Source organism: Myxocyprinus asiaticus, chromosome 48 (assembly GCF_019703515.2).
Source record: "Myxocyprinus asiaticus isolate MX2 ecotype Aquarium Trade chromosome 48, UBuf_Myxa_2, whole genome shotgun sequence".
Taxonomy (NCBI): Eukaryota; Metazoa; Chordata; class Actinopteri; order Cypriniformes; family Catostomidae; genus Myxocyprinus; species Myxocyprinus asiaticus.
Genome location: NC_059391.1, coordinates 25,609,571 through 25,615,438, shown reverse-complemented (window position 1 = coordinate 25,615,438; position 5,868 = coordinate 25,609,571).

The window sequence follows — 5,868 nt, the reverse complement described above, 5'->3', positions numbered from 1 at the left end:
GAGCGCGTTACCGCGAAGACCTGGCGCTTGTGGAGGCTCACACTATTCTCCATGGCATCCACGCACATCTTACTCACCACGAAAACATGTTCATCATACTAGAGGTGTTTCAAACAATTGTTTTGTGTGAATTGCATTTTGTATGTATTTTACACTTTTAAATAACTTAGGACACGTCAATAATATCAAACCTCATCTGGGTTATGTCACAAGACACACAAGAACCAATGAGGTTTTGATGTTATCGATGTCCGCACCATATTGGATCATTTATCAGTGATTTAATTACATTGTTTTATGATCCAATCAAATCCCAATGGATAATATAAAAAGTCCTGCCTTACGTTATTCTCACTTAATATTTGGCTCCACTCAGAGATACATCACATAATGTAAGGATGAGCAAAGAATAAAATTAATAGAGGTGTGGATCTCTCAAACCCGTAAAATTGCCTCAGTCTGGTTTAAAGTGTTCTGAGTCTTCACTAAGCTTTGAAAAAACAGAACCCTACACTTTTTATGGGACAAATCGATTACACATCTTATTTTCCATTGACTAACTCGCACCGTTTCTCCGTTTATCGTGGGCTGGGCTGAAATCGATGCTTGTTATCACGCCTGAATGAAGGTTAACTAGTCTTCACATGCCAAACACTCTCGCCTTCATGTATGTAAAATCCATCAGCAGTTTCTTTAGCACTTTCCCACAAATAAAATCTTCAAGATTCCACTCACAGCGTTTTCCACTCTGCTCTTAGCATAAATGCTTTTCCTCGTGCAAATTCTGACTTTAAATTTTATTTGAAGGAGGCTGAATGTTTGAGAATGGAAAGATGGATAAAAGAAGCTCTAATAACAGTAATAAATGCCAGAAGAAGAGGAGGTAAGGATCTACATGTTTATAAATGTACTATCTAATACAATAGAAATTCTGCTCTCAAAAGAGATCAAATAATGTTAGTTCCCTGTTAGATTCCATTTTATTTTGTTACCAGACCTCACTCGGCTAAAACGCTCGTTTTACAATGCACTTTACAAGTTTAATTTCAGTCAAAATAAAACAATAATTGGTCTCTTTAAAATGTCATGTAAACGATTTTTGCAAAGTCTGACTAACAGACCTAGATAATGCAATCGTAGCTCTGTTTCATTTAGCATATACACATTAATCAGATTGCAACTGACCTTGGCATTTAGCACATGCATGATCCGAAAGGGAGCTGATGCATGACTTATTTAACCCAGCGTATTCAATGTCCTTCCTTCAAATATTCGATTACGCATTGTGTCATGAATATTTGGACAGATAGATGAAGACTGTGGCTCAACTACGCAAAAACCTGCTGTATCTCGATTATAACTGCACATGTAACACACTGACTTACCCTCAAATAAAATGCAGCTGCAGTGCCAAGCCTGTGTTTTAAAATCAGCTCTGGTTTCCTCCAGCTTTGAGCAAGATATCAAACGGCGCAACACAGTCGGCCAACTGGAGGAAATTACAGCTTCAACAAACAGACACTGAAAGACTGAGAGATGATGAGCAGAAGCTTCAGACGACAGCTCTTAACACAACAGTCAGATGGGTGCTCAAACAGCCCCAGGAGACAAGAGTCTCAGAGGAAAGAGCTCTTGTGTTGATGGACAGGTGTTTATCCTGGGATAAAGACTTAGCAGAGATGTGCTCTTCCCCTGCGAATGTTTTGGTGGCATGATATTTCTCACTAAACATTTACAGGCCATTTAAACACAGCAGGAGCTCAGAACGCAGAAATTAAAAACAATGACTGGATCAGAGCGAGTCCAGTACAGTGGTTATGTGCGTATCTGCTTTAGTAGCTCAGACTATACTAAAAAAACTAAAAAAAGAGTACCATGGTCTCAGTTGGTAATAGGATTTTTTGACATGGTTCTGTTTGATTACCACAGTCATATAATAATACGATATTTTACCGTAACATACTTCAAAGAATATCATGGTATTACCATCATGGTAATGTCCAAAAAACATATATAGTTTACCATGGTATATTTTACGGTAATACTATAGTAAAGACTCAACACTGGCACTATGGTTATACCATGTTTTTTGGATATCTGCATTGCATCATCATAGCAACAAAGTTGTTATATTAGATATACTATAACTTTACACAGATAAGGTTAATAAAAGATTTTATCACACTAAAATCATGTTAACATGAATATTGTTTACGTTTTGGAGCTATAATTTTATATCATCAATGGCATGTATTAAAGTACTATGGTATCATTACTAAACCATGGTACAGCCACAGTACTTTTTTTGCTTTTTTGTAAAGGTTCTTATTTTCTTCAAATCCTCCTCGTCTCTATTTTTAGCCGTTGTCCTGCTATTCTGGAATTCATTGCTGACTGGCTGCTGTGGAGCGGAATCCTTTTAGGAATGTTTGGAACTTTCTCAAACCACTACAGAGAGCACGAGATTGAGCCGCGGGAGGGAAGACGAAAGATGAAACCAGATGTGTCTGCTCTTCTGATGTGGACGAAGTTTGTATATGTGTGTAAGAGTGCGATCAAGTTTTCGTCGATGTGTGCGTGTGTGTGTGTGTGTGTGTGCGGGATTCTGAGTGAGCATATAGATATCTTGAATTAATTAGTGTGTGTGTGTGTGTGTGTGCATGCGTGAGAGAGAGCACACACAAACATTTGGCCTAACCAAATTATACACAAAGAAAAGGAAAAATACAGCACGCATTGGACAAACACCATTAAAAATCAATACAAATTGGAATGTTATTCAGCACTAAATCAAGAGTACATCGTGGCAAACTATCTGACCACAGTGACTGACAGTAAGTTAAGAAAAGCACTGAGGATGTACAGACTCAGTGATCACAGTCTGGCCACGTTATTTTGCAAAGCAGCGGCTGCATTTCCGGCGAATGTGTAAAAGTTCTGCTGTTATTAACCTTAATGTAAATAAGTAGAAGTATAATAATACCAGAATTTAGTGATATAAGTTTATAAACTATCACACAACCACAGGATGTACAGCAGAATGATGGCCTAATGTCAGATAATTTTCTAACTTCAGCATTTATAGTAAAAGAATAAGTAAATCATTCACTTGTTGCTGGGTGTTGTATTGAAGAGACGGTAATAAAATCCGCTTCTTACTTTACTGAGATCGTGACGATGCAGTGTTTCTTGTCTCCATGTAAACCTCCATTTATATGTACCAGCATAACCTCCGATGATGCCTTTATTTGTTTATTTCCAAAGGTGATGTTTCATAAGCCATGCTCAATTCTTGATCTGCGTGTCTGTTTACTATACACCGCTAAGAAAGAGAGAATGCTCTCTGACAAGAACGGAGAGTAAAATGTGTTTATTAATTTGCCAAGATGAAACAAGATGCAGCTTTGGTGCAAAGAAATTTAAAGCAGCGTTTGCCCAGCAGCTTTCTGCTCTCTGCTGGTTGTGTAAAGTTTGTGGAGGCCTGTCAGATGGCGCGGAGGACTGTCCTGTCAGCGCCTGATCTCTCATTCATTCTGCCTGTGCAACAGTGCGATAAAACAATGGAAAAATGCGATATACGGTAAAATTATATGCGTTCAAAACCAATGAGTTTATGAAAATCATAATTAATGATAATTATATATTATAAAGACATATATTGCCAGCCTGTAATATAAAGCAGCATTATGTAGTATTTTTGTAGCACTAAAATAGCTGGAAGTGGCTGATACCGGAAGTGGTCCACATTCAAGGCTGATAATGGCGGCGCCCTAGTTTCGCTGAAAAATACGGTGGATAGAGACGGGCTGCCGTAGACAGACCTGGCTGCCCCGCGAGGACAGACTGTGCTCCCATTGCAACCTGGGAGTGATTGAGACAGAGCTGCACATCCTCACAGGATGCCCAAAATACCAATCAATTAGAAACTAATATTACCACAAAATTAACAATATATGCCCAGATTTCAATGAATGAACCCTGGCACAAAAAAAAATTAAAAAAAGTGTTTTATTCTAGATGAAAAAGAAGAATGTGCAAATATAGCTGCAAGATTTGTAGTATCCTGTAATAGGGGACAACCAGAACTAAAAAGAACAATACATGAATGTGTTGATGACACTGATCTCCCTGACCCCAATCCCCTACCCCTGCTATCGACCCTATATAATGTTGCATTAATGCTGAATTGTTTATGTATTTATTTCTTTAAAGTTATTATGGTTTTCATGTTCTACTCCTTCTTCAATTCCTGTTCTGTTTTCTATGTAATGGCTTTGGCAATACAAAATATTTTTGTCATGCCAATAAAGCACTTTGAATTGAATTGAATTGAATTGAATTGAGTGGTCTTGTCTTTCTGTGTGTGTGGCTCATTTAGAAAAAATAATTTGCCATAATCTCCTTCAGTTCCTGGATCAATATTTCATCTTAAAAGAACAAGTTCAGAGGGAAGTCAGACCATCCAGCCCACCTGCTGTTCATAACAGTGCAGATTTGCCCTAATTATGAGTGTGTCTAAAAAGCTGCAGGATGAATTCTGCGCCACTAGTGTTACCAAACAGAACTGCAAAAATTATGATTAAGTGTGAATCAAATTATGCACTACAGTATACTGTATGAGTGTACTTGTGAACTCGGCCATCTAGAATTGTTCAAAAGTGTATAATCTCAAATAGAACACCAAAGGCATTCGTCTGCGCTGTTTTTGAATTGTTTTTTAAGTAAATATGTGCTAGACGGACATCATGCTGCATTTTTTTCTCATGCAGAAGCTAAATGTTTTTTTAGATTCTGTGTCATGTTGGAAAGGAACTTCAACTTTTGAAAAAGCATTGCAAGACACCTACATTCTTTTATATTTGTAGATTTTTTTTAGCACAAGAACGTGTTCGGTCTGAATGGCCCCTAACATTTTTTATTTTTTTTACTACATGGAAGCTTTCACCATGTTTCAATTGAGGGAAATGACAATCCAAACGCATGTCCTCTTGTTTGGTATTGCAGCTAGCTTTAGCATATTAGCTAACCTTTGTCAAGTTCGGTATGAGTGCAAAAAAAATTGCTTTTTTTTCATATAAAATGTAGCTACTGTTAACGGTAAAGCATTTAGCTCACATTTGTAAGGTGCTCCTTTCCCCACAGAAGTTTTGTTAGTTGTCACATCCGTTATCTTGACAATTTTTTGTCGGCCCAGAATCACTGCCTGATGACCCCTGCCCTTCCGTACTTACACTACTTATATTACAAGATGCCGTACAAAATCGGACATATTACCTACTGTTTTCAAACAGGTTTTTGGAGAAATCAATGTACAACTGGCTTACTTATAGTGGTCTCTGTGTATTAAGCTGGTATAGCAGAAAAAAATACTTCCGTTTTAAACACAGAATCATCGCTTTGTCCATCTAGCGCATGTCAGCACAGAAAGTCTTCTAAAATCTTGGAAATCAAAGACTTTAAATCAGAACTTAGTAGTACTTTATTTGGGTCGGTCTGGTCCGTGCACTAGGTCAGCCAACTCTCTTTGGCACTGGCACGTGGCTGAAATGTTCTTTACCCCCACCCCCTTTCTGGAAATCTGGATCAAATTAAAGTTGGCTAAGACAGCGATCTCTCCTTTACATATTTCTCTCTTATTCCTGAATACTCTGATTTTGTGTAAATCAATGGCCTGTTTAAAGGACGAATTCACCCACAAATATAAATTCTTCTCACCCTTATGTTGTAATGACAGTATTTTAACTTTTGGATTAAGTATTCCTTTATTGCTGCATCATTCTGTGTTAACACAGGATATTCGTTTGCATATGTGTGCATGAATCATTTGGAATAAGCCATTGGCACTGGAATAAAGCTGACACAGCTATC